Source organism: Ctenocephalides felis, unplaced genomic scaffold (genome assembly GCF_003426905.1).
Source record: "Ctenocephalides felis isolate EL2017-DRISC unplaced genomic scaffold, ASM342690v1 CF-g0.4_SCAFFOLD_00717, whole genome shotgun sequence".
Classification (NCBI taxonomy): Eukaryota; Metazoa; Arthropoda; class Insecta; order Siphonaptera; family Pulicidae; genus Ctenocephalides; species Ctenocephalides felis.
Window position 1 is genome coordinate 3,585 of NW_020536871.1, and position 11,246 is coordinate 14,830.

Sequence of the window (11,246 nt, forward strand, 5' to 3'; positions counted from 1 at the left end):
ACAAGAAAACGGCTCGGTAGATTTTCATCTAAAATTAATCAGTATCAGTTACCGTTTTCGGCACTTTTTGCCCCGTATCTTCGGAACGGCTAGACCTGCCTTCGCCAAAAACTAATCAGCACGTCTCCTTATCAATACGAATCGAATGTTTTTTGAATTATTCAAATCGGTTGATCCGTGTTCCCGAAATCGTCGACGAAAATTTGTATCCTCACATACATACACACACGCACATACATACATACATACATACATACACACACACACACATACATCCATTTTTTCTAAGGTATGCCAAAATGTTCAGAAACCTTTGAAACGTAAAGATATATAAAAATTTTCATTTTCGATTTTTTTGCGATTACTATAACTTGCCCTACGGGAAGTTAAAAACATTTCACTTGTATTGACAAGATGAAGAATCGATAAAATTTTCATGAAGGTAGGTCTAGCGGTTTCGGAGATCTAATGAAAAAAGTAAAAAAAAATGCCATTCGGCGGTTAAAAATGATCATTAGACATATGCACATCAAATTGTCAGATATTTTATAGAGATTTTAACAATAAGTATGAATTTCTTTTACATTTCTGTGGGTTCCGTACCAATGCTTATGCGTTAGACGGCGGCGCGGCACCTGCAAGCTTTGACATTTCGTCTCTATGCAGTTCAAGCAGTGCGATTGCTTTGAAATAAAGTTCAGAATTTTCAAAATATGTCAAAATGAAGAAAACATTTTTTTTCAAAAAAATTTTTTCTTTTCAAAAAAAAATTTTTTTTTTCAAATAAAAAAATTTTTTTTTTAAAAAAAGTATTTTTTGTCAAATTTATAGTTTCTCAAAAATCTATTTTTTTCGAAGTAAAATTTTTTCAAACATGTTAATCGTTTTTGAAAAAATAATAATTTTTGGCACGGGAAGTTCCAGCAATTTGCCTTAAGGCACGATGCCCTACTTGCCTTAAGACAGAATTCCACTTACAGCTAGTTACTCCTTAAATAAAAGCAATAAATTTTTTTTTTTCCTTTTAAATGATGATCATTTCCTGATATGGAAATGACCAATCAAAGAGAAAGGGTACTTGTAGTATCAACTTCCCCCTTCCAAAGCTCTTAAGTTGTGAGGCGTGTCTTATAACTTCTTTGTTGTTTTTGTATCTTATCCGGTATCTGTCTTTCTCCATGACTTCTACTACAGTTCCTTCATCAGAATATTTCGGCTCCATCTTGCTGCTCTTCAGCTCATTTTTTACTAATACTTTTTCGCTCACGCTCAAGTTCTCCTGCTTTCTTGAATACTTTTTAAATTCTTTCGCATATCTTTCCGAGTTTTTCTTAACTAAATCGTAATTCTCCGGCTTCATCGCTTGATTTGGGCTTAATCCTATTGCCCTATGTTTAATGCTGTTGTAGTTGTTTATAACATCCTTCAGCTTTATTTTTATCATTTCACTACATAGTTCTCTTTAGTGCTTCTCTGATAGTTCTATTGATTCTTTCTACCCTGCCATTGCTAGGATGATAATAAGGAATACTAAACTTGTGCTCTATGTTGTTTTCCTTTAATTACATTTCTAAATCGTTAGACATGAATTCTTTACCGTTGTCGGTCTGCAATATTTTAAATTTCAAATCCTTATATACCTCTTTTATAAAGTTTAGTATTTTATAAAGTATAATCACTATGATTCTTTCATTTTTGGAAATCTCAAGCATATCTGCAGCCACCCTCTCTCCGGGAAACGAAGTTTGTATAAAATATCCACTTTTTTTAGATTTTTTGTCATTTTTCTTGCACACTAAACAGTTCTTCAAAATTTTACCTGAAGTGTATTTCTTGATGTTGATATTATACTTCTTTAATTAATAATATATCGAATTTTTTTCCGATGAACATATATCAGTTGTGTTGAACAATTAATTTAAATTCGACATTACACGTGTATTCCATTAGTTTTATTGTTATAAACGTTTTATTGTTAATTTCATATGTATAAATAATAGAATTATTAATACAATCGATAACAATTAATAACAAGATAAAAAAAGAAAAGGACTGTACTGACGAGCAAACTAGAACAAGACAAAAAGTCTTACAAAAAGGGCGTTCCTGAAAAGGACAAGAAGTTCTATGATTTTTAGAAATTCACTAAAGGTTGGAATAAAGTATTAGGCGTTCTTGAGACGTACACAATATGTAATAATTTAAATAATTGCAGGTATAAGTTTGTTTAAAGATACCAATTTGGCCATCACAGTTTGAGGATTCTTTGCGTGTGAACAATTCTAACATGGCGGCAATGTGGCCAACATTGACATGACGATTATTTTGACGTACAAAATAAACTTTCTATTATTTACATTACATTAAAATAGACATTATACATAAATGGAGTAATTTATAAAAATAAAAGTAATTTATAAAAATATTCCTGTTGAGATGATAAGATTGAAGATGATTATCAAAACCATATCAAAACATTTCTTTCTAAAATGTTACGACGGGAAAAATTCCTAACCTTATGCTGCAAGTATCACCTTAAATTAGTTAAATTTAATATCATTGATTAAAATACATGATTAATTAGTACACAACTGTTTTCTCTGTTATAATCAGGTAAAATATCTAATCATGTCAGAAGAAAAAACTACCTCGATTAAAATTGAACCACTAGAATATTCAGCAGAAGATCCTCAAAATGAAGAGGATATTAAGTCTGAATCTTGTTCAGAGAATGGAGAAACATGTCTGGAAAGATTTATGAATTCTAAAATAACTGTAGAGGAAGAAATCAAACAGGAATTAATGCAGGCTCCTATAAACCCTTTCGTATGCACAATATGTGATAATGCATTTGCTTTAAGACACCATTTAGATCGACTCATAACAGAGAACTGCCAGTTCATGCCGGAGAACTTCTTTTGAAGTGCAAAATATGCAACAGAGACTTCCATTCATCAAAAGGTTTGAAACGACATATGTACACTCATACAACATATTGCTCATAACAGAGAACAGCCAATTCATTCTGGAGAACTTGCTTGCAAATGCAATATATGTAACAGAAACTTTTGCTCACCAAAAGGTTTGAAACGGCATATGTTCTCTCATACTGGAAAACAGCAACATATCTGCAAAATATGTGATAAAACATTCACACGATTGATTTGATTAGAGAAACACATGCTTATTCATTCTGAAGATCTTCCTTATAACTGTGGAATATGTAACAAACTATTTCGTTCCGTATATAGTTTAAAAAAACATATGACTAATCATTCTGGAAATTTTCTTCAGAAATGTGGAATATGCAATAAATCATTAGCACAATCTGATGCTTTAAATGCACACAAGTTTATCAATTCTAGAGAATTTCCTTATCAATGTGAAACATGTAGCAAATCTCTTCATGCATCAAAAACTTTAAATAACCATAAAGCTCAAAAATATAAAGTATATGAGAGACACTTGGGTGCTCATGTGAAAGCCAGTGAAATATTTATAAACGGTTATTTCTGTAAACCTGCTCTAATTATTGTGATTATTCTAGTATTGTTCAAATTGATGTACACATTTATATATTGATCATAAGCTTTTAGGACATACAAGCACTTGGTTGTGCATTATAATTAATTTAATTACAGATTTTTTAGTGATATCAGTTCATGCAACTTGCCTCAAGGCAAAATGCTACTTACATCTAGTAGTTTTAGTTAAATTATATATCGATTTTATTAGCAATAATATGTTATTTAATGTCTCTTACTGTGATTGTTAATTTTAAATTTGCCTCATTTACAAATTTTCGTTATATTGTTCTTGTGTTGGCAGCATGTATACATTACGATTTTCATTGTTATGACATGACAGAATTGGCATCACTGGAAGGCTTTTGATATCAACATTCAACAAGACGTTTGTAACCTAGAAGCAAACTTTGCAATAATAATGTTTAATAAATTTATTTTTTAATATTAAATTTGTATATTTAAGTTTTAATTTAGTCAAAAATGAAGAAAGAACGTTCAGTGGATAATTCCAGACCGTTTAAATTATAAGTAGTCGACCAAGTTTTCATTTGCAGGTGTTTAGATATATAAATTCATTAAAAATATTTATTTTACAGCTCATCAAATATTAAGTTTGACTGGTATTAGCTTCGAGAGGAAGAGCATAATTGTAAATATTAAATACAAATAATTTTCACTTTATTTTATCAAACTACAAAAATTTGTGTACTCATTTTTATAATAGGGCTTCGTGGAATTGACAATAGTACCTTTGAAAGACAATTTGAGAAGCATTAAACTAAATGCTAAGCAATGTAGAATTTATAGAGTCACATTAGGCGATTGTGAGGCTACTTTTCAATATTTTGATCCCTTTTTGGATATCTGCAAAAATGATTCAAAGACGTAAGTTGTTCTATGTTTTTACCCATAATTATCAATTTCTACTAGTAGGATTGTTGATAAATATCCTTTCTATTACCAGGAGGTCTTTGGAGATATTTTCCAAGTGTCACTTAGCGGCTGCTCAAAATATAGATCCTGATTGTAATGCAGGAGAATTATTTATCAATGTGCCCCATGAAGCAAGCCATCTCATTGGTGAAGGTAGAGGTTTAAGAGTTGGAATAGAATTTTCTTTAGAGCAACCTCAAGGTGGCTTGCATTTTGTTGTGCCTGAAACTGAAAGCACCATGGAAGAGGTTTGTGAAAGAAAATCACAATATAACTGGCAGTATTTTTATGATTGTTTTTTTTTGGAGGGCAGCTCATATGTACACCTATGCACATGAAAACTCATCAAGACTCTGGTTTCCTTGCGTGGATTCTTATGCAGAGCCTTGTACTTGGAGTCTTGAGTTTACTGTTGACGCAGCAATGACAGCTGTCTCTTGTGGTGATCTTGTAGAAATTACTATGACGCCTGATATGAGGAGGAAGACTTACCATTATGTTTTAAATACACCTGCTTGTGCTCCTAATATTGCTTTAGCTGTTGGGTATGGACTAGATATATCAATATTGTATTATTTATCAATAACTTTGTGCTTTTTTTTTCATTCTAGACCTTTTGAAACTTATGTGGACCCCCATATGCACGAAGTGACCCACTTTTGTCTACCACAACTAATGCCATTATTGAAGAACTCTGTTCGATATATGCATGAAGCTTTTGAGTTTTATGAGGAAACTTTAGCTACAAGATATCCATATCCTTGTTATAAGCAAGTTTTTGTTGATGAGGTGAATAAAGTTTCTTTAGAATTTAATTTAATTTATAGATTGTAAAATAAATCCCCTTTTATTCTTTTTAGACTGTTCAAGATGTAGCTGCCTACACTACCATGAGCATTCTGAGTACTCATTTGCTTCATTCCATAGCTATAATTGATCAAACTTATATAACCAGGAAAGCAATGTCTCGAGCAATAGCTGAACAATTCTTTGGCTGCTTCATTACAATGCAGAGCTGGTCTGACACCTGGCTCAATAAAGGAATTGCTGAATATCTATGTGGGTTGTACTCGAAGAAATGTTTTGGAAATAATGATTACAGAGAGTGGGTTAGACAGGAATTGTTGGATGTAAGTAACAGATTATGTTGTCATATTACTTTGATGTATTATTTTACATTGTTCTGGCTTTTAGGTTGTGGCTTATGAAGAACAGTATGGTGGTATAGTTTTGGATCCCAGCCAAGCGCCTGCACCTCTTCCTGTTGCCGCTGCCTCTGGCACATCTCCTGTAACAGGTGCTGGAGGGCCCCAAGGACGAGGAGACAATCACCATGCTACAGTGGCTCAAAATAATGGACAGAATGTACACCATTTCCCTACCAGAAGTCTGCATACTATGTCACCAAAGTATATACAGGTATATGATCACACGCATTTTATTAATGTTGGATGCATTTTATTAATGCATTTTTTAGGCAATGAGAAAAAAGGCTCATTTAGTCATTAGAATGTTGGAACATCGGATTGGTCAAGAATTACTGCTGCAAGTGTTTAACAAACAATTAGCTTTGGCTACGAATGCTTCTACACAGAAAATTGGTAAAATACATTTAATTAACTTATTACATATTATGATTTTTGTTTATATTCTTATATTTAAGGCAGTGGATTATGGCATCATATGCTAATTTCTACAAATGTCTTCACAAAAGCTATATTTACTGTTACCGGCAAAGATATGGCTGTTTTTGTTGATCAGTGGGTGAGGACTGGTGGACATGCCAGATTTTCGCCGACATCAGTTTTTAATAGGAAAAGGTAATAATCAGAAATCTTGCCATCTGTTTTCTGCATTAATTAAAAAGTAAATGAATTTTCTCAATTTAATTCCTTTTTAGAAATACTGTAGAGTTGGAAATTGGACAGGATGCAGTTAGTCAAAGAGGTATTAGAAAATATGTTGGTCCATTGCTAGTTACTTTGCAAGAACTTGATGGAACTTTTAAACATACTTTACAAATTGAAAATACAGTTGTTAAAGCTGACATTACTTGTCATTCCAAGAGTCGTAGAAATAAAATGAAAAAGATTCCTTTGTGTACAGGAGAAGAAGTTGATATGGATTTGAGCGCTATGGAGTAAGTAAAGTAAAGTTATATTTTTGGCTTTTATATCCATATTGATATATTTTTTCTTTTACAGTGATTCTCCAGTTCTCTGGATTCGCCTGGATCCTGAGATGACTCTTCTTACTTAGATCAACTCAAATCGACCAGCCAGATTACCAATGGCAGTGTCAGTTGAGACATGAGCGCGATGTTATTGCTCAGATGGAAGCGATTGATGCATTGGAACGCTACCCAACTCCTGCCTCGCGAATGGCTTTGACTGTCACTATTGAGAATGAACAAGCATTTTATAAAGTTCGATGCAAAGCTGCTGACAAAGGTGAGAACAAATATATTAGTGCGAGATGGAATTAAATGTATTACATGGTTTTAGGTGGCCAATGCAATGGTTTTCACTTGGGCAGGGCCTCCAGCCATGTTGGCTATTTTCAGAAAAATGTTTGGGTCTTTTTCAGCTGCTCATATCATTCGGCAGAATAATTTTACTGATTTTCAACACTATTTCCTCAAAAAACTATACCTGTTGCAATGGCAGGTGAATGACATTCAAAATTGTTTTCAAACAATATTTGTGATTGTCATAAATGTATATAGGGTGTCCCAGAACTCAACATCAAGCCGTAATGGGGTGATAGTATTGACTAACTGTCCTGGAAAAGATTAAACAAAAAAATATCTCAAGTTATTTGAAAATTATGAGCTTTTAAGTACAAATTAGAGCTTTGGTAAAATTGTGACCATTTTTCGTATATCGTATTACTTTTCTTCATTTATACTTTTAATTTATTCATGACAAGTTAGGTCAATACTATCACCCTGTTTGGGGTTGATGTTGGGTTTTGGGGCACCCGTATAAGTAACACTGTCAATTTTTATTTCCACAAGTCTCAGAAATGCTCATGGCATTTGTGCTCATGGTGTAATAAGATTTTTAATAGAACTATTCAAATACAATGATAATTTAAAAAATCATTACTCAGATTGTTACTATAGAACAACAGGGGAACAGTTTGGGAAACAGTTACACCAGTTGTTTCTATGGTGCACCAGGTTAGAATAATTGATATATATATATATATATATATATATATATATATATATATATACTAGATGACCCGACAGACGTTGTCCTGTACTCGCCTCTACGTTTTTTTTAATATCCTATACTAATATTTATACCGTTCAGTTAAAAATAATCATTATTATTTTTCGAGTTACTATTTACACCAATATATGAGTGATGTTAAATGTAGTACTGTTTCAAATAAAATGATTATTCTCAATTCCCACAGTTAACACTTTAATTATTCCTTTAACAAATATTAAAATATATTCAATAAAATTATATATTAAAAATTATACACTGCGATTTATAGAACAAATTTATTTCCAATAGTTCAATTTATTTTATTGAATTTAAGGGTTATACAATATTTTCAGACATACCTGTAGATGTGGATGTTTAAATGAATAATTTTTGGTTCATTTACGGCTAAAACATTATTTTCCAAATTTATCACCATGTATTTATTGTCATAGCATAGATACACGTGTTGAAAATTGAAATCTTTTAAAAAGTATAACAAATTCAGAAAGAATTAATATATAGCATGCGGTCAAGGTACAATATCACCTTGGATTTTTCTACCCAAAATAATTGCTTCAATAATGTTGCCTACAATTTTTATAATTTCGTACCATATTTTAACTGGCTTTTAGTATTTTAATATCTAAATTGCATTTTTCACACTAATAATTCAATATACATTATTACTTACGTTCATATTTGAAGTGAATTAATTTGTCAAATTTTGTTCACATGTGCTCTATTCAACCTACTATCAACAAAATTATTGCGTTAAATGAAGAGGAAAAGAGCGTATGCCCAGCTAATCTTAATCTAAAGTTCAGAAGTGAAAACAATTTGCAAATTCGTCACCACCCCCCGCATTAATTGGATTATAACTCTTTTAATTCTGATTTTATCATAACTTGTAATATATTATTTTAAAGGTGATTAAATGAACTACAACTTTCTTTATCATAAATTTTACCGTAACTTCTCTTATTTTGAAACGGCGAAGGATTAAAGGGCTCGAAAGACACTCCGGTTGGACAGCCGCGCACTCTTTAAACAATTAGAACTCTATCAATATTTGTGTAACAAAAAAATAATAAAAACCAATAATTAGTCTGAAAAATACCTTGAATTTTCATATATATACTTTTATACGTATTCTTTCAGAGATATTATAATGAGAAATTGGTTGTTTTATTAAATGGATTTTTTTATGAAATCATGAGTTTTTTGAAAATCGATTGTACTAATGTTATGGTATTTTCTAGAATCCATCAAGATCTCTCAAACCAAGTTAATTCTAGATGGAAAACGATTATTTTTAATTTTGGTGGTAATGGCACTCATAAACTATTTGATTTAAATAAAAAAAAAACATTGTATGCGTCTTTTAATTGCATGATAGCTCACTCAATTTACATGCAGAAGTACTTCTTTTGAAGCTTATTATGAGAACTATAAAAACCCATTTTCATAATTACCTTAATATTGTTCCTAGAACACTGTAAAATAGCGATTTATTAGGATTTTTATTGATATAATTTTGTTCATTACATGATTTTCGTTAAAATGTATATTTTTGAAGATATTAGCAAAAAACGATGAAAAACGGAAAAAAGAAACAAATTTTCAGTAGCCAGTAACTTGAAAAGTATTTTCTTTTTTGAAAAACATTATTAAACATTTTTCTCTTATAATTAGTTCTTTTATCGATACCCAACGTTATTTTGAAAAAAGTAAAATTAGACCACTGAAAAAAAAATGTCATCCAGCCGAGAAGTGGTAAAGGAGTCTAAATTGTTTTCACTTATGAAGAGTAAGATAAACCTAGTTCCAAAATTCCAAACGAAATGGAAAACAGTAAAAAAAAGTTCAGACCGAAAGCGCTCCATTGAGTAAATATTCCGTACAAAATGCCAACCATATGAATTTTTGACACAATGAAACTTCTAAATAATTTTTTTTGTATTGTGACTTAGTATAGTAAGGCAAAACGACTGCAAATTGAATATGTTTGAGCGCATTCACTTATGGCTCGCTCCTTTGCGCGAATTCGTACGGCGAATCTGTTCGCAAAGTGCGCAAACAAAATTATTGCAAGCAAAAGCAAACCACGCGCACGTCAGACGCATGCGCAGACTGCATCACTTGTCAAATGCATGTTATATTATTTGCATCTTATATTAATTTAATTTTTGGCACATCTCAGCTGCTTTTCGGCATTAATAATGTAGACATTACATTTTCCTTATTCATAATTATGAATTTATTATATTCTAATATTGCCTTATCCTATAAGTGAATAGAAATGTTTGGCAAATGACAGTCCTCAATTGTTTTTAATGTCAAACTAAGCTTCAAATATTTTCAAGGGCAAACAATGATAAGCGGTTTTTTGTAATTTTTTCTATTTATTTCTACAATTTAACTATATTTCTATGAATCAAAACATTCTAAAAAATTTCCCGAACAAACTTCAGGAAGATTCATGAAAATCCGAATTATAGTTTAGGAGGATTAATGAAACTTACATTGTTACAGAAGAATTTTATATATAAGATATATATACTTAATATTCATTTATTTATCATTATAATATACGTTTTCACTATCTGCCACAATCTGACACAAAACTGGTTTTGGAAGAAATCACAAGAATGGTAAATTTAGAAAAGGTTCTGCCTTATTATAAAAACACAGTATCCGTGTCTGGCTTGAAAGTTATCAGAAAATTACAAAAATATGGGCATTTGCCAAGCAGGCCTACATTATTTAAGGCATATGCAGAATATGGACAGTATATAGGTAGTTTCAAATTGTCAATGATTGATTTATTATAAAACACATTTTTACATTTTGTCTTTCCTCAGATGTTCGATTGGCAGCTCTAGAATTCCTGGTGGATTTTGTTCGAGTTGATGGCAGGCGAGATGACTTGAACAAACTTTCAGATGTAGTAGAGACAGATAGAGACCCAGGGGTCAGACATGCTCTCGTTAGAATGCTAATTGATAAACCGCCTTTTGTAACAGGCATAGGTGGGATACGAAGGATTTGTTAGAAAGAATTTGGAATAATATCAAGTAAGATTAGATTTGTATATATTACATAACTCTGCAACGGTTAATGTTTATTTATATTTTTAGTGGCATGTTGTCTCATGATACAAGATTACGTTGTGATCTGGTAGATTTATATTTTGCATTGTATGGATCTAGAAGACCTCAATGTCTTCAAAGCAATGAAATGTCTAACTTGGTTAAACCTCAACGAGTATCAAATTCTAGGCCTAGAAGTCCACATTTTGGAGGAGAGGTAAAATAAAATAAGCATTATCTCTTAAAGCAAATTGCTGGAACTTCATATATAGTAATTTAAAAGTTTTAAAAGCTTTAAAGTTTTAAAAGCTTTATGAAAACTAGACTTTCCAACTTTAGAATATTTTGATTTTTTTATTATTTATTTTTAAAATATAAAAAACTTAGAAAACTGCATTGTCTACAACATCCCCTTACACATTTATACTGTTCAACACACAGAAATCTAAATATACTTACTTAATATAAAATTTTGTACC

General features: G+C 31.3%; 1 pseudogene; it reads left to right on the forward strand.

Annotated features, from left to right (window-relative positions):
• Nucleotides 1-4,007: 4,007 nt before the first annotated feature.
• On the forward strand, nt 4,008-10,993 carry LOC113367555 (annotated as a pseudogene).
• The last annotated feature ends 253 nt before the right edge of the window (nt 10,994-11,246 follow it).